Source organism: Oryx dammah, unplaced genomic scaffold (genome assembly GCF_014754425.2).
Source record: "Oryx dammah isolate SB20612 unplaced genomic scaffold, SCBI_Odam_1.1 HiC_scaffold_28, whole genome shotgun sequence".
Lineage (NCBI taxonomy): Eukaryota > Metazoa > Chordata > Mammalia > Artiodactyla > Bovidae > Oryx > Oryx dammah.
Genome location: NW_024070212.1, coordinates 117984382 through 118008577, shown reverse-complemented (window position 1 = coordinate 118008577; position 24196 = coordinate 117984382). Strand labels below are relative to the sequence as shown.

Genomic DNA, 24196 nt, shown 5'->3' with positions numbered 1-24196 from the left:
CTCATCCTCTGTCGTCCCCTTCTCCTCCTGCCTTCAATCCTTCCTGGCATCAGGAAGTCGGCTCTTCACATCAGGTGGCCAAAGTATTGGAACTTCAGCTTCACCATCAGTTCTTTCAATGAATGTTCAGGTTTCTTTTCTTTAGGATTGACTTGTTTGATCTCCTTGCAGTCCAATGGACTCTCAAGAGTCTTCTCCAACACCACAGTTCAAAAGCATCAGTTCTTCAGCTTTCTTTATGGTCCAACTCTCACATCTGTACATGACTACTGGAAAAACCATAGTTTTGACTATACAGACCTTTGTTGGCAAATTAATGTTGGCAAACCAACTATATAACATATAGTATAAATTTCAATGCTCCTCTCTGTCCTGCCCACTCCTTCCCACCCCCAATGTGCCACAAGTCTGTTCTCTACCTCTTTGTGTCTATTCCTGCCTTGCAGATAGGCTCATTAGAACCATTTTCTTAGATTCTATATATATGTCTGTGTAAATATAAAATATTTGTTTTTCTCTTTCTGACTTGATTTTGCTGTATATAACAGGCTCTAGATTCATCTACCTCATTTGAACTGCCTCGTGTTCCAGGACCCCTGTCTCTGACGCCACCTCTCACACCCATGCCTGACTTGCTCACTCACTCCTCTTCCCTCCCTGTCCCACACATCACCTCCTCACTTATCAGGAGGCACACCGTTTCTTGTTCGCATTTGCCCCTCTGCCTTTGCTGCACAGACAGTGCCTACAGTAGGTGCCCCTTTAATCTGCTTGCTGGGTGTTTAGTCTTTATGACTACTGGCATACTGCAAACAGCTGTGCCAAATGGTATAATGGCACTTCTGGAGTTTTTGTTTTCCCTAAAGTTCATGAGTGGTTTTGGTTGTTTTCTTAGTTTTCTATGTATTTGCTGCTAGCATTCAGCCCCTAGTTCACCAGTTGTCTAAACCTCCTTCAGGGGACCCCGTCTTTCACCTGGTCAGGCTCTGCTGGCCCACGCCTCCTGCCTGCTGGAACCTCACTGCAGGCCTCACTGCTTTCGGTTTCCTGGAACCCCTGTCTTTCTCATTCTTGATTCCCCCCACCCCCCGCCCCGGCCCCCATTTTGATGGAGCACTTCCTCAAGGAATTGGCTGGCAAATAAAATTTTGAGAGCTGGATATCTGGAGTGCATTGTTCGGCCCTTGTACTCGAGTGAGAGGTCGGACATCGGTTGCCCCCATTTTCCATTTCTCAGTGTCATCCTTGAAGTGTTCACAGTTCTGATTCTTGAGCCTTTATGTCTGACTGTGTTTTTTTTGATGCTTGCAGGATTTTGTGTGAAATGCAAAATACCCAGTGCAGTGATGGCCCTTGGAGTCTGTTTTCGTCTAATGTCCTGCCGGCCCTTTGGGCCCCTTTTCCGTGGAGACTTCTGATCTGCAGTGCTGGGTGTTTTTCTCGATATAGTTGATTTCTTTCCGTTCTCACACCTCTTTCTAGAATTCAACTGTTGGACTTTCTGGATTGGCAGTCTGACTTCCTTAGGCTTCCCATTTCTCTCTGGAAACATTCTTATGGCCCTCCTGTTGAGCTCTTCTCACTTTATTTCTTAGCGCTTCTCTCCATCTTTCTGTGTCTTTTAGCCCTTCCTGTGTTTGTTTCCTGGATGTACTGTCTCCTCTGATCTCTCTGAGGACGTTGGAGAGTTTTCCCTGAAGTTACCACTTGCTTCTGGTTGCTTTTTGTGTTGGGGTTTTGGCTTTCAGGGGGTCAGAGCCTCTTCTGGGATCTCCAGTGAAGTTTGCTTGCCTGCATACATGTCAGAGGGACCCTGGCTTCGGGGTTGGTTGGGGCCTGCCTCCTGTGGCACGCACCGTGGAGGCGCCTGGCTGGGCCGTTCTGTACAGCGCCCTGTTGGCTTCTGCGGGTCTCTTTGGATTCTCCGGAAGAATACCTCTCAGACTCTTGCCTGTCTTCCTGTCTTTAAGGGGCCTCCAGTGAGAGGAGAAGGCCAGGGCCTTAGCAGTGGCTCTGTAGGGACTTCATTCCCTGCCTGCAGAGTGGCTTCCCAACACTCTGCTGTTACTGGCGTCCCCAGGACAGGGATTCAGGTTCCCTTCCCTTTTCCAGAGGGGTGAACCACTGCCTTTGGCCAAGAGGCCTGATAGGCAAAACAAAACAAAAAAATGGTCTTTTTTGATAGTGTTTTCTTACTACTTTTGTCTGGACACCCTTTAGCAACGTTATTTTGGCTTACAGCTTGAGTTTTGTTTATATTTCTTATTCTGTTTGCTCTGTTGTTTGTAGCCCAGCTGTGCATTTTACCTTGTCTTAAATGTGTGCTCAAGCACCCTGGTAGGAACGTGGATGGAGGCTGTGAATAGGTCAGTCTTCACAGTCCAGTTCACATGGCAATGTGCAGAGCAAGATTTCAGTTGCTCATGATCGAAGATGACATCAAAATCATATTTCCCCTACAGATGCGAAAAATAAACATGAACATTTTAGTTGATGAGGGTGAGGGGTACAGGTACACCCAGATGTCATGGGGTGTTTCAGTAGCTCGGTTCAGCTCAGTCGCTCAGTCGTGTCCAACTCTTTGCGACCCCATGGACTGCAGCACGCCAGGGCTCCCTGTCCATCACCAACTCCCGGAGCTTGCTCAAACTCATGTCCATTGAGTCGGTGATGCCATCCAACCATCTCATCCTCTGTCATCCCCTTCTCCTCCTGCCTTCAATCTTTCCCAGCATCCGGGTCTTTTCAAATGCGTCAGTTCTTTGCATCAGATGGCCAAAGTATTGAAGTTTCAGCTTCAGCATCAGTCCTTCCAATGAATATTCAGGACTGATCTCCTTTAGAATGGACTGGTTGGATCTCCTTGCAGTCCAGGGAACTCTCAAGCGTCATCTCCAACACCACAGTTCAGAAGCATCAGTTCTTTGGCGCTCAGCCTTCTTCACAGTCCCAACTCTCACATCCATACATGACCACTGGGAAAACCGTAGCCTTGACTGTACAGACCTTTGCTGGCAAAGTAATGTCTCTGCTTTTTAACGTGCTGTCTGGTTTTTCAGTCGAGGAGAGAGGAGCCTGGGGGTTGAAGCCCCTGGCAAGAGTGGCTGAATTTAAAAAAAAAAAGATTAAAAAAATAAAAAGAAATTTAAAAAAAAGAAGACGGAAGTGTGGCCGAGTTAAGGCTACGCCGTGTGCACTGCCAGAGTCCTGCTGTCACGGCCAGCGAGGAGGCCCTGGTAACAGAAAATCCCCCAGCTTGCTCTGCCAGGCCGGGTTAAGCATCTGCGCGTGAGCTCCTGTAATCCTCACAATGACACCAGAGGGCGGGTACCAGTGTCCACTCCCTTTGCAGGCCAGGGAGGGGCACACCGCAAGGATTCGGGGTCTGCCCTGGTCCTCACTCTCAGAAGTTTGCACGCTTAAACATTCACCCTTGACAACTTACCTGGTGTTTCCTCTCAGGGTCTCCAGAGGTGATAGAGCGTTCAGGGCTGGGGCCAGCCAGGCCTCTGCAGCAAGGTAGGCATTGTCCCTCGAAGGAGACACTGGAAAATTGTCTTGTGCCCTTTAGAGTTTTGATTATCATCGAGTCCATCGTCCGGCATTTATTTTTCACAAAGTGCATACCCGTCAGTAGATTTTCTGGGAGGAAGTGAACGAATCAGGGTCCCCAGGCCTGAAGCCACTGAGCGCACAGGGCCTGCGCCTGCAGCGCCACGCAGTGCCCTGTCGGGTCAGCTCTCTGCTGGGCTCGTCTTCCCACCTTCCATTGCTGCCGCCCGGCTCCACCGCCCGTGGCTGCCTCCGCTGTCACCTCGGGACTCCACAGGCTCCAGGGTCGCCGCCTTTTGGTTTTCCCCATCCCCAGCTTCATCTGGGCTGCAGGAGAAGCCCGCCCAGCGCCCTGTGTGTTTGGAGGGGTGACCTGACGGAGGACAGTGTGGCTTCTGCCCCGTGTCCTTGACTCATTTTGCTGAGTTGCAGGGGCTGCTGCAGGCCATGGCAGCTTTCGAGGCTCGCAGGCACCGCTGCCCCTGGTGGCGCTCGTGTGGGCTCTGCCTGCACAGAATGGTTCGGAGCAGCCTCCTCATCCCTCTGTGTGGCGGGTCAGCTCACGCCCGGGCCGCTGGAGCCCGGGAAGCCAAGTGTCCTGCAGCCTGATTTCTGTGCTTCCCACCTTTATCTGCTCCTTCGCTTTCTCTCCGTTTCTGGCAGCTGGTCTGGGCAGGGCTGAGCGCGGGGACCGAGCTCCCAAGGTGGGGTAGTAGCCTCGGCCCAGATCGGCGGGGAGGGCCCTGTGTCTCAGCGGCAGCCGCTCTCTCAGCGGGCTGGGTGCAGTATCTGCTCGCCTCAGGTCAGCACCCCCTCTCCCAGCTTCTGGACAGGACGGATTGGCCCAGGCTGCTGCTGGTTTCTTTGTGGAGGGAGGAAACGACTTTGGTCAGAGGCTGTCTGCGTGCAGCGTTGGCTCTGCTGCATAAACCGGAGTGTGCTCCGGGGAAGTTCCATGGCACAGACACGGAGGGGGGCCCCTCCCGCCCCCCAGGTATCGTGTGGCCTGGGCGGCTGGGGTTAGAGAAGGGGGGCTCTGCCCCAGCCCCCCGCGTCCATCTTGCAGACCCTGGGCGTGTGCTCCTGGGGAGAGCAGGCCGCTCGCAGGTGCCTGGGGAGCACCGCCTGCCTGGCAACCTGCCCGCCCCTCGGGAGGCCCCCCGGGCCCCTGGAGAGTGCTGCTGTTGGGGTTGCCACAGCAGATGGCCTGTGGGAGATGGCCCAGCGCAGCACTTGCTGCCCCCAGAAGGGCCCGGCCCCTCAGCGCCAGGAGAGGCCAGAGCAGGAGAGACAGCCGGGAAAGTGTAGAGTTAGAAACCAGTTTTGAAAAGGTGGTGTGCGTTTGGCAGTTTCTGCTGCTGTTGAGACTCTGGTTGAGGTGAGTGACATCTGAGAAGCGGTTCTGCCCCTCAGGGCTCCCTTCTTAGCAGACAGGGTGTGGGTTCTGATGCCTTGAGGACGCATCGTCCTCACTTTAACTCTCTCTCTTTAAAATGGAGGAAGAATGAAGGAAAAGGAGGTGCTCTGTCGTTGTGCCTTTCCGACGTGCCCTTCTGACAGCTGTGAGCTGTGCTTCACGCGGTGGTGTCCTGTCACTTACGGACAGGAGGCCACGGGCTTTGTTGGGACTGTGAGCTCACTCTTCCCCACTGGAAGGTGGTGCCCTGCCCCTTGGATGTAAGGTGTTAGGTGATGACAGTTTGGGGTGGACTCCCAGCTTTTGCTGGCCACTGTGAACAAAATCAAAGAGAATGCATTATCCTCATCGGCTTTGTTCTGTGTGTGTCCCTGGCTTCCCTGGCAGCTCGGTGGTAAAGAATCCGCCTGCTAATGCAGGAGATACAGGTTTGGTCCCTGGTCTGAGAAGCTCCCCTGGAGAAGGAGATGGCAGCCCACTCCAGTATTCTTGCCAGGAGAGCCCCTTGGACAGAGGCGCCTGGAGGGCTACAGTCCCTGCGGTTGCAGAGAGTCAGACACGACTTAGTGACTCAACAACAACTATTCATTCACCTCACTGTTAGGTGGTAGCTTTCTCATTTCATTAATACTTAGCTCATTTATAAACATCTTTCAGATGGAATTACTGAATTATATTGGCAGTTTTGACTTTTTCACCTGAGTATGAGATTAGTTTAGGTGGTCCTGTCGCCCTGGCTTGAATCAGTGTGTGTGAGATCAACTTGAAGAATAGTTTTTTTCCTTTAGAAACAAGGCTTCTATTTTGACACGTTTGCTTTTGCTTGGAGCTGACTCTCCCGCCCCTGAGACCAAGGTTCTGTGTTGCCTTTGTCACCGCAGCAGTGAGCTCAGCAGAGCTGCCAGGCTGCCTGTGGCCCAGGCCCCTGGGCCGCTCCACTTAGCCTGGCGGTTTCTGCAGCATCCAGACCGGATCCCACTGCAGGCAGAGTGACCTCAGACTTGCTGCTGTTGGGGGCCGCCCCGTGATTTCACAGGTGCTGGACATGAGCATCGTGTTCCCTTGAGATTGGTGCTTGTGGTTCTTTCTGGAAGATGGGGCGGAGGCGATAGGATGGTGCTGCTGGGAGGGGCAGCCTTCTGGGATCTTGGAAAGCACACTCGGCTCCCCGAGCCCGGGAGGCGCGCCCGCTCCTGGAGCGCTGAGGCATGGCGCGCTCCATCGCTGGGGCTTCAGGTGTGCCTGGGGCTGGGCGCCTGGGCGCGGGCCGCAGCCCTGACTCCTCTGGACAGCTCCACACCGTGCGTCGGGTCGGGCCTAGGTGTCTGGGGGAGACGTGTCGTGGGAGGGCTTCCCGTCAGTCCCACGGGGATAGTTACTAGGTTCCTATTACCAGTTAGTGTGTGGCTTCACTAAAGGTGTGCGGTTTTTGTTTCAGCCTGTTAAGAACTTACTCATATGCGTTGGCAGGCTTCTTACAGGGCTCTTTTAATTCCCCAGCGTCCCTTTTCTTGGCCCCCGTCTCCTCACCCCGGTCCTGCAGCGGTGGTGCCGTGTGTTTCTCCTCCTCCAGCCGTTGCTGATGGGTGGGCGGCCTCCTTGCCCAGCCTGAATGTCGCCGCGCTGTCCCTGGGCGGTGTTCCATTCATGCGGCGTGGCTGGCCCAGGGCTGCTGGCTCAGTTTTGCTTCTTGGTCAGAGAGCAGCCTGTCATTGATGGCTGATTCCTAGGGCGCATCCTTTCTGGACGTGGTGTTTGAAAAGCTCTGAGAGCACTTCCGGACTCCGTCGGGCCTCCTGCCACTCTGGGGGCGCGCACCAGGCGTCCCCGTGGGGGCCCTGGCATTGTTTGAGGTGTGCTGCTCAGCACGTGGCGATGTACTGTCAGCAGCTTCCTTGACGCTGTCTGATGGTTTAAAAGTCCGCTTTCAGGAACTCTGAACAAATAGCATGTAACAGGCTCTAGTATTGTTCCGGTATATCACATTCAGCTAGAAGCTTTGTTATGCTGCATAAACTGTAGGTGGAAAGTGCACTGATCTAAATAGTGGGCTCGGTTGTTGCTCGGTCGCTCAGTCGTGTCCAACTCTGCCACGCCAGGGACTGCGGCCCGCCAGGCCCCTCTGTCCTCCACTGTCTCCCGGAGCTTGCTCAAACCCATGTCCATGGAGTCGGTGATGCCGTCCAACCATCTCATCCTCTGTCGCCCCCTTCTCCTCCTTGCCTCAGTCTTTCCCAGCATCAGGGTCTTTTCCAGCGAGTCGGCTTTTCGCATCAGGTGGCCAAGGTACTGGAGCTTCAGCTTCACCGTCAGCCCTCCCAGTGAACACTCAGGACTGACTTCGTTTAGGATGGACTGGTCGGATCTCCTTGCAGTCAAGGGACTCTCAAGTCTTCTCCAGCACTGCAGTTTGAGAGCATTAATTCTTCAGCACTCAGCCTTCTTTAACCCTCACGTGACTGCTGGAAAAACCACAGCCTCGACTGGATGGGCCTTTGTTGGTGGAGTGAACGCACAGCCGAATGCATGTGATTGAAACTGGGTTTTGACTTTGAATGAATGCTCAGTACCGTGTGCCACCCCTCTCCTACATCACTGTGTGTGTTTCCAAATTAAGGTGTTTATTTTTTCTAATTACAAAGGTAGTACTATCCTCCATTTAGATGTTTAAGAAAAATTCTAGCTCCTACTTTCTGAGCAGTTTCAGCTACGGTGCAGAGCAGGTTTCTGCACCGCCTGCAGGTGGCTGGGGCCGTGAAGCCCTGGCTGTCGGTGTGTGTCCTGCAGACGGGACTTGGCACAGCTGCTGCCACGCGCCCTTAGCACCTGCAGGCCGGTGCGCACTGGCTCCGCCTTACCGTGGCTTTCCTGACTGTGACGCCTAGTGGCCACAAGCAGCCGTTTCGCTGGTGTCTCTCAGAGTGGGCTTGTCGGTTTTCTTCGGGTTAGATGCAGGTTTTCCGTCTGCGGCTGGAACGGCACGGAGGCGTGCTGGGCCTTCTCTGGGCCTTGTGTCCAACAGCACAGTTTCAGTTTGTCCGTCCCAGGGATGGGTCGCTTGAAGGTGGAGTCTGCACACTTCTGGGCTGTGAAGTCTTTGTGGTTAACGAGTGTGTGGGGGGAGGTGCTTTTGAAACTAAGTATCTGTTCCTTCAGGCCCTCTCAGTTTGCTGGTTTATTTGTATCCGTCTTGGCCAAGTGTTTCCCATTTTATGCAGCTGGTTGGTGTCTTTTGTGGTTCTTTATTTTGGTGTGCGTGGGCTCCTGGGTTTGGCCACTGGAAGCCCCTTAGAGCCAGTCCCGTGTCCTGTGCAGGTGAGTCCCTGCCGCTCGCATGCAGCTCCTGCTGTGTGGCCAGCCCTGCGTGCCCTCACGCTGCCGCGGCCTCCCGGGGCTGCCGCCTGAGCCCCCGCTGCGTTGCTGGAGGCACCTGCCGTCTGGCGTGGGCATGTCACTATGCAGGCCGTGACCACCTCCTCTCTGGCGCATGCGTCTTTCTCCCGCTCTCCACGTGTTTCCCTCACCGTTTCAGAACAGATGGCATCACTTTTGTTCATCCTTGTTGACCTCCTGGTATAAGGACTGAGTGAGGATGAGCACACGAATCCCTCTGTGTCTGTAGTGTGTCTTAGTCTTCTGTGAACTGTGTGTTCAGGTGTCTTCCAGCCAAAGAGCTCTGTGGACCCTGACCTGTGCATCAGGTCGCCTTCAGCGTGTGAAACCATGAAGCTCTCGGAGACTCGAGGGAGTCTGTCTTCCTTGCTGGCCTCTGTAGTCTGGATCGTCGGTAGGCTCTCCTCCCGTCTTCCTGTTCCTCAAGCTAAATTCTTGACCTTCAGGTTTCTGATCCAGCTGAAATCTGCTTGGGCGTCTGTTGTGAGGTGGGGATCAGTCTTGATATGTTTTTCAGAGTGGCTTGCAAGTGGGCCCAGTTCTGTTGATTGTCTAGTCCATCCTTCCTTGCTGGCTTCACGTTTGTTTCAAATGCTGAACTCACGGATACACCTGAGTTTGTTTCATTTATCCATTTTCCTCTTCCTTAGCCAAAACCCCAAGTACTAGTGACTATTGCTTTATGGTGTACTTTGCTAATTTAGGTTGAATCCCCCACTTTTTTTTTTCTTTTTTTCAAATAACCTGGGACAGTTTTATTTTCAGATGAATTTAGGAAACCCCCCCCTTTTTTTTACAGTACGTATATATATATTTTTTTAAAACTACTGGGACCTTGTGTTGTGTTTCCTATGGCTGCCAAAGTAAATTATGACAAAGTTAATAGCTTAAAACAACAGAAATTTATTCTCTCAGTTCTGGAGCTGGCATCTGACACCTGACCATCCGCTCTCCCTCTGGGGCTCCTGCCTCCAGCGTCTTGTGGCTGCTCCCGCGCCCCGTCTCTGCCTCCAGCTTCGTGTCAGCCTTGACCTCTGTGTTCTCTCTTCCTCTCTTTCAGAAGGACCCACTCAGATAATTCAGGGTAGTCTTCACTCACTTCTGGAAAGACTTTTTTTCCCAGGTAAAGTAATGTTTAAATTCCAGTAGCAGGACCTGGTATCTTTGGGTGGCCGTCGCTCTACTGACCGCAGATGTCATCCAGCATTTCTCAGGGTGTAGGTGGACTCGGGAAGACAGGCATCTCGGAGGTCAGTCTCCTCGCGAGTGGCGGTGCTCCGCGACTCGGGCGTCCAGCGAGCGCTTTGTTTTGCCAACACTGAGCCTCCCTTAAGTTTCCTGACTCTTCGTTGTCACAGAGGGGTTTTCTAAACAGATGGTCATCTGCAGGTACTGGCGTTTGTCTCTTAGCTTAATTATTTCTCCTTAAGTTGCATTTTGACAGTCTTTGACCATAGTATCAATAGACATCTTTGCTGGTTTGTTACTTAATAGGATGATTTTGGCTTTTTGCTAAATGTGGTATGTTTCTCTTCTGGGAAATGTTCTTCACCTGGCCATTTCCTTCTGTTCCTGAAGTTACAGTCCATAGGAAGCAAGGAATAGATGCTGAGTATCATCAGCCAGATGGGCTTTTTCAAGTGGCCATCTTCCAGCTCTGTATTTATGTTTGTGCACCTTCTCTGAGCTATGCATGTGAGATCACATTGCCTAATAACGAATCCTCACTGCGTCCCTAGCACAGACCTACTTGCTCCTGGTGCCTTGTTCTCTGAGTCTAGAGTGGATTTGCTGGGCTGGTGTCTAAAGCTTATGTCTGTAAGCTGGCTCGCGGTTGATAATCTTTTCTCTGCAGCGCCTCTCACTGTTTTGGGGAGCCACCCTTTCTACCATGAGCAGGCCATGTGTTGGGGATGAAGTGGCCCAGCTTGTGGGAGCACCCTGATTAACTGTGGCTAACAGGCATACTCCATCCCCTTGGCCCCTGACGGGTTCAGAGCCCAACCAGTGCCCGTGAGACACAAAAGTAATTCCTGGAGCTCTCATGGGGCAAAGAAGCTCTTACTTCTTTGGGAGCTACCAGAAGATATAATTACTGCCATGTATAACCCCATCCTCACTTCAGCACCAGGTGCCCAGAGCTCCTATCACTGTGAGCTTGTGTCTTTGGTTTGCTCTCCCCTTGTCTGACAGGCTTGAAAGAGTGAATTGCGTTTTTTTAGAGAAGTTGACTTTAGTTATGTTTTCTTTCTGATTTTGGTTCTGATTTACCAGGTCAGCTGTATTTTGCTTGTTTTTGTTTTCTATTTCACCAGTTCTGTGTTTATTTATTCCATGTACTTTCTTTGATTTTCCAGTTTTCCGTCTTAAATGCTTATTGGCTCGTTTATCTTCATTTCTCCTTGTAAAATTTATAAACTTTGCAAGTTTGATTCATCCTCAGAGGACACCTCTGTACACTCTGCTAGGCAGCGCTCTTCAACCTTTTCCTTTTCTGAACCCCTTATTGTTAGAAAACCCTTCAGACATACCCAGATAGGAGAGGATATGGATCCTTCATGCATCTGTCACACAGCTTCAACAGTGGTCACGCTTTGCCGTTTTTATTCATCTTCCCTGCTTGTTCCACACTTGTCACTTTGAATGTTGAGTATTTTAAGGCAAAGCCCACTCTTCGTGTCACTTGTAAATACTTTAGCGTGTATCTTCAGTAGATGAGGGCTTTAATTATAGGTCTCCACGTTCTGGACTGGGTCAGTTGTTTGTGATGGTGGCTGTCCACTGACCCTCATTATTTCCTGTAAACCGGTAGCTAGATCTGGACGCTTAATTTGTTGGGGAGAGGTGTTTCGGATTTGGGGGTTTTGTTTGTTTCTGCCAAGATGGAGCAGGGAGGGTGTCAAGAACACAGCCCAGATTGTCCCAGGCAGCACCTGTGCGCTCTCATGTGCCTTCCGCCAGGAGGCGCGGCGTCTGGCTATCTTTCTGTTCTCTGTGTTACAGTCGATCAGTGAATGTAGTGGCAGCAGGCTGATTCTGCCCCTTGTAAAGTTTTTTTTTTTTTAATCATCCATTATCTAATGGGCTCAACAGCCCTTTTGCTTGTTTCCCCTGTTTGGTTGGTGTATTAGTTTCCTGCTGCTGATGTAACAAGTCACCAGGAACTTGGCTGAGATCAGCCTCTGTGGGGTCAGGTTGAAGTGTCAGCAGGACTTCCTTCGGGGGGTTCTGGAGAGACTCCATCTCTTGCTCTTCACAGCTTCGTGTGCCCCCTGCAAGCGTGAGTGCCCCTTGTTACATAGTCTTCCCATCTGAATGGCCTTCACTTAGCTCGTGGTTTACATTCACAGGTTCCAGGGCTGCGCACATGGATGTCTTCGGGGCCGTGATTTAGCCTACAGGTGACAGTTGCAAAAGGAGGATTTTTCTAGTTTTGTTTCTACGTTTACTTATTGGCATTTTTATATGAAGTTTTCTCTTACTAATTCTGATTACTTTGAAATACAGTTCCTATTGGAGAGAAAAGAGAAATTATTTCTTTTCATTTATTCATGTATAGAGTATATTTGGACTAGCAACTTCTGAAGCAACAGTGCATTTTTGTTACTCCCCCCCCCCCAGTATTATGAACTTGTAGATATATATATATATATATGTGTGTGTGTGTGTGTGTAATTATATAGAGTTGTCTTTCAGCCCCCTGAAGCAGTTTTTTCTGAAATTATCTTTCACCGTGCTGGGTGCTCTGTATTGTCCAGGGGTTTTCTCTGGTGTGGCACACAGGCTTAGTTGCTTTGTGCAGATGGGATCTTGCTGGCTGCTGCTGCTAAGTCGTTTCAGTCGTGTCCAGCTCTTTGCGACCCCACAGATGGCAGCCCACCAGGTCCCCCTGTCCCTGGGATTCTGTAGGCAAGGACACTGGAGTGGGTTGCCGTTTCCTTCTCTAATGCATGAAAGTGAAAAGTGAAAGTGAAGTTGCTCAGTCATGTCCGACTCTTAGCGACCCCACGGACTGCAGCCCACCAGGCTCCTCTGTCCATGGGATTTTCCAGGCAAGAGCACTGCAGTGGGCTGCCATTCTCTTCTCCAGTGCACACATGCATGCATGCCGAGTCTCTTCAGTCGTGTCTGACTGTGCACCCCTGTGGACAGCAGCCCTCCAGGCTCCTCTGGCCACAGGATTTTCCAAGCAAGAATACTGGAGTGGGCTGCCATTTCCTTCTCCCAGGATCTTGCCGGACCAGGGATCAAACTCCTGTCCCCTCCATTTCCCACTGTGCTGCCAGCGTGATGTCCAAGTTGTTCCCGCAAGTTGGCTTCTGCGCTCTTTGGAGGTGACCCCTTTGGTCTGTGACTGCACCCTTGCTCTCTGCTGCAGCACGATGTCCCATCTTGTGGCCGGGATGCAGCCGTCTTCTCTCATGGTGGGGAATGGTGTCCACGGCCATGGTCCGCGTGCTCAGGCACCGCCTTGCTTTCCTAGCAGACAGGCCTGGGAAGCAGTCATGAATATAGGTTTTTCCAATTCAGGTAACAATCTGCATAGTTTTTACTTATGCTGAAAATTGGTTTTTAAGGATGATAACCTTATCCAACAAAATAAAATAGTTTTTTAACAGTAACTAATGTTTCTAGGTTATATCCCATTTGGAATATACTGTCAAGTTATTGTGTTTTAAAGTGTTTTCTCTTATGCTTATGCCATGTTGTGACATTTTTATTTAGGTTGCTTTCCAGCTTTTTTACTAAAACTGTTAATGAAGTATGGTAAACATACAGAGAACTATGCAAACCCTTAGTGAAGATTCATGGAGCCATAAACAGTAACTGAACCGCCCATATAACCAGCATCAAGATAAAGAAGCAGGACTTAATTGTTCTTAGAGTTTATTTTTCTCTGATTTATATGGTTCTAGAGGCAAAGGGTCCATACAGTCAAAGCTGTGGTTCTTCCAGTAGTCATGTACAGATGTGAGAGTTGGACCATAAAGAAGGCTGAGCACCAAAGAATTGATGCTTTCAAATTGCGTTGGAGAAGACTCTTGAGAGTCCCTCGGACATCAAGGGGATCCAACCAGTCAATCCTAAAGGAAATCAGTCCTGAATAGTCACTGGAAGGACTAATGCTGAAGATGAAGCTCCAGTACTTTGGCCACCTGGTGTGAAGAGCTGACTCTGGAAAGGACCCTGATGCTGGGAAAGATTGGCAGGAGGAGAAGGGGGATGACAGAGGATGAGATGGTTGGGTGGCATCACCAATTCAGTGGACATGAACTTGAGCAAACTCTGGGAGACAGTGAAAGACAGGGAAGCCTGGTGTGCTGCAGTCCATGGGGTTGCAAGGAGTCAGACACGACTTAGCTACTGAACAACAGCAGAGGCAAAGAGAGGCGTGGTACTGGGTGGGCCAGTCAGTCAGCCCGCTTCTCCCACGTGAGGAATCTGGTGGTGCTGAGTCGTCTTCAGCTCCATTCAAGACAGCTGTCAGGTTAGAGTGGGACAGCGTCCTTTCAGTGTGCATTTAAAAACCAAGACTGGTGAATTTCTGTGTAGCCATTTTAATATTGAAGATGGAAGAAAAGCAATATTTTTGCCATATTATGCTTTATTATTAAAGAAATGGTAAACACACAACTGAAACACAAAAAGAGATTAGTGCAGGGTATGGAGAAGGTGCTGCCGCTAACGGAATGCATCACAGTGGTTTTTGAAATCTGGTGCTGGAGACTCTCTGGACGACCCTCCATGGTCGAGTAAACCAGTTGAAGTTGACAGCAGTCAAATCAAGACATTAATTGAAAACAGTCAGTGTTATACCACACTGGAGATGGCTGACATACTTGAAATATCCAGATCAAGCATTGAAAACCATTTGCACCATTTGATGTTTGGGTTCCCTGTAAGTTAAGTGGGGAAAACAAACAAACACACACCTTTTTCATCATATTGCTGCAGGCAGTTCTCTACTTAAATGTAACAAAACTTCTCTCCATTTTTGAAATAAACTGTGAAGGGCAATGAAAAGTGGATCCAGTACAATAATGTGGAACGGAAGAGATCGTGGGGCAGGTGAGGTAAGTACCACCAGCCGCACCACAGGCCGGTCCTCATCCAGTGAAGGTGATGTGTATATGGTGGGATTGGAAGGGAGTCCTCTATCATGAGCTTCTTCTGGAAAACCAAACCATTAATTCCAACAAGTCCTGCTCCAAATTAAACCAGCTGAAAGCATCACTTGATGAGGAGCGTCCAGCATAAATCTTCCATCAGGGTAGCCAAGACCGCATGCTCCTTTGATGACCAGGCAGTAACTGTTTCAGCCTGACTGGGAAGTTCTGGTTCATCCTCGTATCCACCAGACATTGCACCTTCAGATTTCCATTGATTTCGGGTTTGACAGCATTCTCCATATCCTCCTGACAGACGAGGAAACATGGCCTTTGCAGAGGTGGATGCGTCCAGGGTCGCCAAGCAGACAAGTGCCTGCCCAGGCCACTGCTGGAGAGGAGAGAATCTGAAGACCAGGTGTTTCTGCTCCTTCCTCTGTAGAAAAGCACTCCGTTTCTGTTCGGACAGGACTGGTTCTAATTCTTATTCAAGTGTAGGTTTAGCTAGCTCTATATTCATAGCAAAGTTTCTTATATATTTGAGCTAAGCTCATTCTAACTCGTGGAACTTTTGAATGTAAATTGTAGGAAGAAAAACACCTCCAAGTATATAGCCCTAGGTCAGATTTGGGATTATTTTGTTTCTTGTGGCTCAATCGCAGGACTGGGGGGGAGCCTGCCCGAGCCCTCCTGCGGTCACCTTCCTCGTCCTGCTTTTCCAGAGTCCCCAAGCCTGTGTGTGGAAGGGCTGCTCTGAAGCGTGGCCTGTACCGGGAAGCAGGTGTTGCTTTCTCTAATGACACAATCAAAGAGCACCGAGGAGTGTTCTGAGGGAGACGCCTGCCCAGCGAGGCGCGGGGAGGCTTCTCGGTCTCCGGTGGGAAGGGCTCTGCCTCGTTTCCAGGCCCGAGGCGGAGGGAGTCCGTGCTCCCCGGTTGTGCTGCAGGCACCGAGAGACCGCGCGTGCCGGTGCCTCTCGATCCTCGAGGCTTCACGGGGTTAGGGGAGAGCCGCGTCCTCTCTGCTCAGCAGCCCGTCACTCAGACGCCACCGCGGAGAAGGCGTGTTGCTGTAAACGTGGTCTAAGACCACAGGAGAAAGGCCTGGGACCCTGGCTTCTGCTCGCCTATCGCATCCGAGCGGCTTTAGACGAAGAGCCCCTCCGCCTCCTCCAGGCGGGGGTCTGCGCTGGAGAGAGGCGCCTGTGTGGTCTAAGGCCTCTCTCCGCGGGCTTGCCTGCGTGCTCGGCCCGGCCCCCGCGCACCATCGCTGTGAGAGGCGTATGCAGTGCGCTCAGCTCCCAGAGCCGCAAACCTGCTGGCTCCTCACGTCGGTGAGAGCGCTCTTCCATCGCTCCGCTCTGCCACCGTTCGCTGTCCGACCGTGCGCCGGGCCTGGTCTCCCTGGCGCGGGTGTCCTAGAGGTGCTTCGTGCGGACAGACGTGCCTCTGACACGGCTGGGCACGCAGCATCGGCACAGCGGAGAGCGGGCCCCCTGCTGCACGCGCGGCACGGACGCTGAGCACGCGCTGCCCTCTGTCGCAGGGCAGCTCTGCCTGAGCGCCTGCGGACCGGCTCTCCATGACCCTGTCCTACACGCGGGTCGTCTAGGACAGTCACCGTCAGTGTGGAAACAGTATTCAGGTGTTCAAGAAACCTTTCTCTTTGCTTTTATTTCCTTGTTTGGTGTTATTTTTACATTACATGATTAAATGAGAAGCAAGCCTGGTGGGGGCGGGGGTGGTGGTGGTGCGCGGCATGCAGTGTTGCAGGCCGGGCTGGGGTCAGGGCGTCCGTCCGCACAGTGGCATCAGACATAGCTGCTGGGAGAACGGAGACTCGGACGTGTGTGGACGTCGGTCAGGAGGGTACCGTTTTCTTCCTGCTAGGAACAACACAGACGGCCAGCCTTTCGCTCCTACGAGAATGCAGACAGTACCTGTATCTTTGGGTATGTTGAAAATTCTGAAAGAGATGGGAATACCAGACCACCTGACCTGCCTCTTGAGAAACCTATATGCAGGTTAGGAAGCAACAGTTAGAACTGGACATGGAACAACAGGCTGGTTCCATATAGGAAAAGGAGTACGTCAAGGCTGTATATTGTCACCCTGCTTATTTAACTTCTATGCAGAGTACATCATGAGAAATGCTGGGCTGGAAGAAACACAAGCTGGAATCAAAATTGCCGGAGAAATATCAATAACCTCAGATATGCAGATGACACCACTCTTATGGCAGAAAGTGAAGAGGAACTAAAAAGCCTCTTGATGAAAGTGAAAGTGGAGAGTGAAAAAGTTGGCTTAAAGCTCAACATTTAGAAAACTCAGATCATGGCATCTGGTCCCATCACTTCATGGCAAATAGATGGGGAAACAGTGTCAGACTTATTTTGGGGGGCTCCAAAATCACTGCAGATGGTGATTGCAGCCATGAAATTAAAAGATGCTTACTCCTTGGAAGAAAAACTATGACCAACCTAGATAGCATATTCAAAAACAGAGACATTACTTTGCCAACAAAGGTCCGTCTAGTCAAGGCTATGGTTTTTCCAGTGGTCATGTATGGATGTGAGAGCTGGACTGTGAAAAAAGCTGAGCGTTGAAGAATTGATGCTTTTGAACTGTGGTGTTGGAGAAGACTCTTGAGAGTCCCTTGGACTGCAAGGAGATCCAACCAGTCCATTCTGAAGGAGGTCAGCCCTGGGATTTCTTTGGAAGGAATGATGCTGAAGCGGAAACTCCAGTACTTTGGCCACCTCATGCGAAGAGTTGACTCATTGGAAAAGACTCTGATGCTGGGAGGGATTGGGGGCAGGAGGAGAAGGGGACGACAGAGGATGAGATGGCTGGATGGCATCACTGACTCCCAGAGTTGGTGATGGACAGGGAGACCTGGCGTGCTGCGATTCATGGGATCTCAAAGAGCCAGACACGACTGAGCAACTGAACTGAACTGAATGAGTGTATATGTGGAAGCTCTGAGAAGAAGGGAAATTGTATTTAAATTACGATGTGTAATCAGACTGGTCCTCAGAGAGGCCACTCAGTCCTCCTTCCAGCCACACCAGTGTGCTCACACCATTGCTGTCCTCAAAGTTTTATTTTTTTGCCAATTTGAGAGGTGAAATATAGAGTCTCATCCTACCTTCCAACTTTTTTAAAAATTACAAATTAAATGTTTCCTGCATGTCTGTGAAAGATCTTTGTATCTTTTGCCTTTTTTTTTTAAATGGGTTTATTAGAGTGGAAGAAATAGTGTACGCCACTTGGTCACTTCTCTCTAAGATCTTTGAGGCTCATCCTCTGCCCTCAGGTGCTTGTGGGAGAGGAGAGATTTTCATGACTAAGACAAATACTCATTCTGCATTTTATAAAGTTTATTAATAAGAAAATATTTTGTCAGGTTACGTTTCTTTCTGCCTTGGTTTGGAAAACCAGCTGTGTGGCACTGCTGCTCAGTAAGAGCTACATATATAATATGAAATTTTCTAGTATCCACTTTAAAAAGGTAAAAAGATGCAAGTGAAATTTAAGTTTGATAATGTATTGTTTAACCTAATGCAAAATATTATCATTTCCACATGTAATTAACAAAGTCATTAATAAGATGTTTTACATCGTGTTTATTGTACTGCCTCCAAAAAACTGTATTTTAGACTTTGCAAAATTGTGTATATTTACATATTGTTTTATGATAGTTATAAAATATTTATGTACCTGTGTATAGAAATACTGTCTAAATGAAAATCGTAGAAAATCTGATGACAGAACTACACGCACACGCGTGTGCATGGCCTCTTGGGGTTTAAGCAGGGTCTGTACTGTCTACGCAAAGACACAGATTATTTTCCTAGTTATTCTACTTAACTAGAGAATTGCAGTCTGTGTGTTTAATTTGGCTTTACTATATAGAAGAGTAGGTCGTTTCTCCATTTATTTTTTATTTTATTTTATTTTTTTTTGTATTTTGACAAAGGTTTTTACAGTATTCTCTATAAAACCTACTTTCTTACTAGATTTATTCCTAACAGTCTGTTGGTGGTGTTTTAGAGCATAATTGATTTTGTGTGCTGATCTTGTTTCCAGAAAACTTCCTGAGTTCTTGGTTTAACTCTTAACAGTGTGTTCATATAGGCCCTCCTGGGTCTTGTGCTGGACAGATGTACTGTCCGACACTGGCAGCCTCACGTCCACTCATGCCTGCCATCTTCCTGCCTCACTGCCCTGGTTAGATTCCCTCTGCAGGTTTGAATAGAAAAAGCTCAGCAGCCTGTCTCCTCGTGACCCCAGGACAAGTGCCTCTGATGAGGTGCCCGTCACTGAGTTAGGGAATGTGTCCTTGCACTCCTAGCTGTTATCAGGAATGGGCAAACTGTCTCTTTATTCTTTATCCTCAAATAAACCACATTCTTTATTTGAATCATTTGAGATGATCAAGTCATTCCTGCTCCAGTGCTGCTAATGTGGTGAATTGTTCTAATCTGTTTTCCTGATACTTACCACCTTGCATGACTGGATTAAGCTCAACTTTATCGTCGTATATTACACATTTGTTTTACATCTTTGAATCAGTTTGCTAGATTACTTTAGGCTTTTGTTTTTAAGTTCCTAATGAAATGCACACATTTTCTCTTCTCACCTGGGAGGTATTGAAGCTCCCTGGCTTCGTGAGTAAGCTGGGAAGACAATCTCTGGGGCTCCCTCACAGAAGCATCTGGGTCTGCCTTTTTGTTGTGACTTTTACGTTTGATTCTTCAAATGTTGGAGAGTGTTGGTTATTTAAACTTTCTTTTCCTAACAGATTCAGTTTGGGTAACTTATTTTCCTAAAAATTACCCGTTTCATGTAAGTCTTTGATATTTCAGAGTCTCTATTGTAGTTGCAGCTTTTGACACTCCCCCTCCCCCTTTGGATTCTTCCACCAGCTTCCCTGGTGGCTCAGATGGTAAAGTGTCTGCCTGCAACATGGGAGATCCAGGTTCAGTCCCTGAGTTGAGACAATACCCTGGAGAAGGAAATGGCAACCCACTTCAGTGTTCTTGCCTGGAAAATCTCATGGACAGAGAAGCCTAGAAGGCTACAGTCCATGGGATTGCAAAGAGTCGGACACGCCTGGGTGACTTCACTTTGAATTCCTCACTCCCCTCAGTTCACTCAGTCGTTCAGTCTTGTCTGACTGTGGCCCCGTGGACTGCAGCACGCCAGGCCTCCCTGTCCATCACCAACCCCCGGAGCTTGCTCAGACTCAAGTCCATTGAGTTGGTGATGCCATCCAACCATCTTATCCTCTGTAGTCCCCTTCTCCTCCTGCCTTCAATCTTTCCCAGCATCAGGGTCTTTTCCAGCGAGTCAGTTCTTTGCATCAGGTGGCCAAAGTATTGGAGTTTCAGCTTCAGCATCATTCCTTCCAATGAACACCCAGGGCTGATCTCCTTTAGGATGGACTGGTTGGATCTCCTTGCAGTCCAAGGAACTCTGGAGTTTTCTCCAACATCACAGTTGAAAAGCATCAATTCTTCGCCGCTCAGCTTTCTATATAGTCCAACTCTCACATCCATGCATGAATACTGGAAAAACCATAGCTTTGACTAGGTGGACCTTTATTGGCAAAGTAGTGTCTCTGCTTTTTAATATGCTGTGTAGGTTGGTCATAGCTTTTCTTCCAAGGAGTAAGCGTCTTTTCATTTCATGGCTGCAGTCACCATCTGCAGTGATTTTGGAGCCCAAGAAAATAAAGTCTCTCACTGTTTCCATTGTTTCCCCATCTGTTTCCATTGTTTCCTCATCTATTTGCCGTGAAGTGATGGGACCAGACACCATGATCTGAGTTTTCTGAATGTTGAGTTTTAAGCCAACTTTTTCATTCTCCTCTTTCACTTTCATTAAGAGGCTCTTTAGTTTTTATTTGCTAAAATAATCTAGCAAACTAAATTCTTTGAATTCTTAGTATCGCCTATTCTTGCATATTCTGTTTTTTTTCATTGATCGTTTTTGCTGGAGATCTAACTAGTTTTTTAGATTTAGCTCAGTTTATTCTGTGCTGTGTGTCCTTCACTTCATTGATTTCTTTATTTCTATTTCCTTTAGGTTTACTGTTTTTCTAAGTTTAGAAGAGGTTAACTAGCTAGTCATTTTCCTCTTTACCAGTATGATGGCTAAGATACTATTTTCAGATCTTCTTTGATCCATGAGTTATTTAGAAGCAAGTTTTAAAAGTTCTAGGCTTTCAAACATTTTAACTTCTAATTAATTGTGTTGTGGTCACAGAATATCTAAGTTTTTGGCCATTTGTTGGAAAAAAGATTTTTTTTGGCCTTAGCTCCTGGTCAATTTTGTAAAAGTTAAATGTATTCTTGGAAAGAATGTGCTTTCTAATCATTGGGCAAAGGATAAATCCAATAAAGTAGGTTTTAATTGCATTGTTTTAATTTTCTGTGCATTTTTAATCTCCATAATCTGTTACCAAGAGTTGAGTCAGTCTTCCCTTGTAATCTTGGCTACATCAATCTATAATAACCTTCAGTTTTTATTTGATATACTTTGTAGGTGCAATTGGATACATACATAATCAGAGTTGTTTTTATTCTTGGCCGCCTTTGTTGTCAGCAAGGCTTCTTGTCCTACAGTCTGTCTTATCTGACAGTGGTGCAGATTGACCAGCTTTAGCTCGGTCAGTGCTTGCCTGGAGTACTTCCTCGACTCCCATCTTCTCACTTTGAGTGTCTGTGTCCTCACAGCTTGGGGTTCTTAAATAGCTTGTAGCTGGACTTTGTAACTGGGTAGTTAGTCTATACTAACGTTAGATTGTTTCCACATCTGGATTCATCTCTTCCACTGCATTTTGTGCTTGATTTACCTTGCTTTTACATTGCTTCTTTTTTCACTTCTCTTGCTTCCCAGTGTCTTGTTTTTTCTCTTTTACTTGGTAATTAGTCATACAAAATAGCAACCAGTAAGTAACGTACGACTATTTCTGAACCTGCAGTCTGATACAAGTTCTAGAACATTGCCAGTGACTTCCTGGTGGCTCAGATGGTGAAGAATCTGCTACAACGCAGGAGATGCAGGTTCAGTCCTTGGGTCAGGATGATTCCCTGGTGTAGGAAATGGCAGCCCCTCCTGTACTCTTGCCAGAAGAATTCCATGGACAGAGGAGCCCGGCGGGCTACAGTCCACGGGGCCGTAGAGTCTCGACTGAGCCTCTAACACTTCATTTCCATTTGAATGAGAGTTTGGTTTTTGGCTTGAAAGTTTAAAACCTGTTTCTGTTTTAACAGATTTTAATTTTTATTTTTATCATTCATTTAACAAGGACTGAAATTAACCTGACTCCCATGTCATTGTTGGTGGGATGTGTCCTTTATAGTTGTTTGAGCAGTTGTCCATCGACAGCAGTTGCTCTGTTTCTCTCTGGACACGTCTGCGTCACTCTTAAGATAGAGAAGTTCAAGTTGACAATGACTTCCTTCAGCACAGTTTCTAGGTGTTGTTTCATAAGTTACCAGTCATTTCTCTCTCAGTTCAAATCAGTTCAGTCGCGTCTGACTCTTTGCGACCCCATGGACTGCAGCACACCAGGCCTCCCTGTCCATCACCAACTCCCAGAGTTTACTCAAACTCAAGTCCATCGAGTCGGTGATACCATCCAACCACCTCATCCTCTGTTGTCCCCTTCTCCTCCTGCCTTCAATCTTTCCCAGCAGCAGAGTCTTTTCAAATGAGTTCTTCCCATCAGGTGGCCAGAGTATTGGAGTTTCAGCTTCAACATCAGTCCTTCCAATGAATATTCAGCACTGATTTCTTTTAGGGGTAGACTGGTTGGATCTCCTTGCAGTCCAAGGGACTCTCAAGAGTCTTCTTCAACACCACAGTTCAAAAGCATCAATTCTTCGGCGCTCAGCTTTCTTTATAGTCCAACTCTCACATCCATACATGACCACTGGAAACACCATGGCTTTGACTAGATGGACCTTTGGCAAAGTAATGTCTCTTTTTAATATGCTGTCTAGGTTGGTCATAGCTTTTCTTCCAAGGAGTAAGCATCTTTTAATTTCATGGCTGCAGTCACCATCTGCAGTGATTTTGGAGCCCCCCCCCCCCAAAATAAGTGTCTCACTGTTTCCACTGTTTCCCCATCTATTTGCCATGAAGTGATGGGACTGGACGCCATGATCTGAATTTTTTGAATGTTGAGTTTTAAGCCAACTTTTTCACTCTCCTCTTTCACTTTCATCAAGAGCCTCTTTAGTTCTTCGCTTTCTGCTGTAAGGGTGGTGTCATCTGCATATCTGACGTTATTGATATTTCTCTCTGGTTGCTTTTAAAATCTACTCTTGTCTTGGGGCATTTTTGAGGCTTCACTGTTCTATACCAAAACACTGCTGGCCCCCTGTTCTCTTTTGAGGAGGGGAGGGAAATATACCTTTACATTCCAGATTTTTCCCAGTATTTTTCCAATATTTCTTCTGTCTTTTGTATTTTCCTCTGTGGACTGCCTATTAGACATGTGTTGGACTTCCTCATCCTCTCATCTGAAGTTCTTAACTTCTTTGATTTGTTCCATCTCTTGATTTTTTCTTTTAACTTGCAGTCTTTCCCCCTGCCCAGGTGCTCTCCTGGTGACGTGGGGTGCGGCTCCAGGGACCGTGGCCTCAGCTCTGTGGCTCTCCCTTAGTGATGTCGCGAAGTGCGGCAGCATGCTGTCGGCCATGCTGGGCTCCTCCCTGGCCTTCACCTTGCATATGCAGTTGCCTACTTAGCCCTCACTTGGCCCTCCAGTGGGCATGTCAGACATTGTATCCGAGTTTTTGCATCACAGTTCCCCTTACCAGTGTAGACATGCAGGCTCTCCATCTCAGTGAGTGCACCCAAGAGCCTCCCTGCCTTTCTTGACTTCTGTTGATGGCCTTCTCCAGTTAATAGGGAATTTCTGGTGCTACTGTCTGAATCTGTCCGCTCAGTGCATTCTCCATTGCCAGCAATCATGGAAAGCCGTAGTCACCTTTAGACTGAATGAACAACTCCTGGGGGGACCCCCCCCCCCCCGCCCCATTCTGTATATACTGACAGAGTTCCACGGGAAACAGTACCCCTGGGCCTGCCTGCTCCTGCTCAGCCGCAGGCTTCCCTCTCCCTGAGCAGCACCTGTGTCTTGCCTGCTGAGGAGGGCCCTGGCCCAGGGCCGCTGGCATTGACCTGCCTGCCCTGCCCTGCCCTGCCCCTGGCATCGGTGGTGCCTCCCCTCACCTCCAGGAGGATTTTGCTTGATCTCCTCACATGTCCGTCCCTCTAGGCCTGGAGTGAAAGTGGCTCAGTTCAGTTCAGTTCAGTTGCTCAGTCATGTCTGACTCTTTGCGACCCCATGAATCGCAGCACGCCAGGCCTCCCTGTCCATCACCAACTCTGGGAGTTCACCCCAACTCACGTCCATCGAGTCAGTGATGCCATCCAGCCACCTCATCCTCTGTTGTCCCTTTCTCCTCCTGCCCCCAATCCTTGTGTCCAACTCTTTGCGACCCCCATGGATTATCGAGTCCACAGACTTCTCCAGGCCAGAATAGTGCAGTGGGCAGCCTCTCCTTCTCCTGGGGATCTTCCCAACGCAGGTCTTCTGCATTGGAGGCAGATTCTTTACTGTCTGAACCACAAGGGAAGCTGAGCCCTGACTAAAGAGACCGTTGTGGAGGCATCTTGCAGGGGAGTGCAGACCTGGCTTCTCCCTCAGC

General features: G+C 48.9%; 1 protein-coding gene across 2 annotated transcripts in view; it reads left to right on the top strand.

The window, feature by feature from the left end:
- The window catches only part of LOC120856672 (high density lipoprotein binding protein), a 59489-nt gene that overhangs the window by 3664 nt on the left and 31629 nt on the right, over positions 1-24196 (top strand). The gene's annotated exons all lie outside the window — the stretch shown is intronic.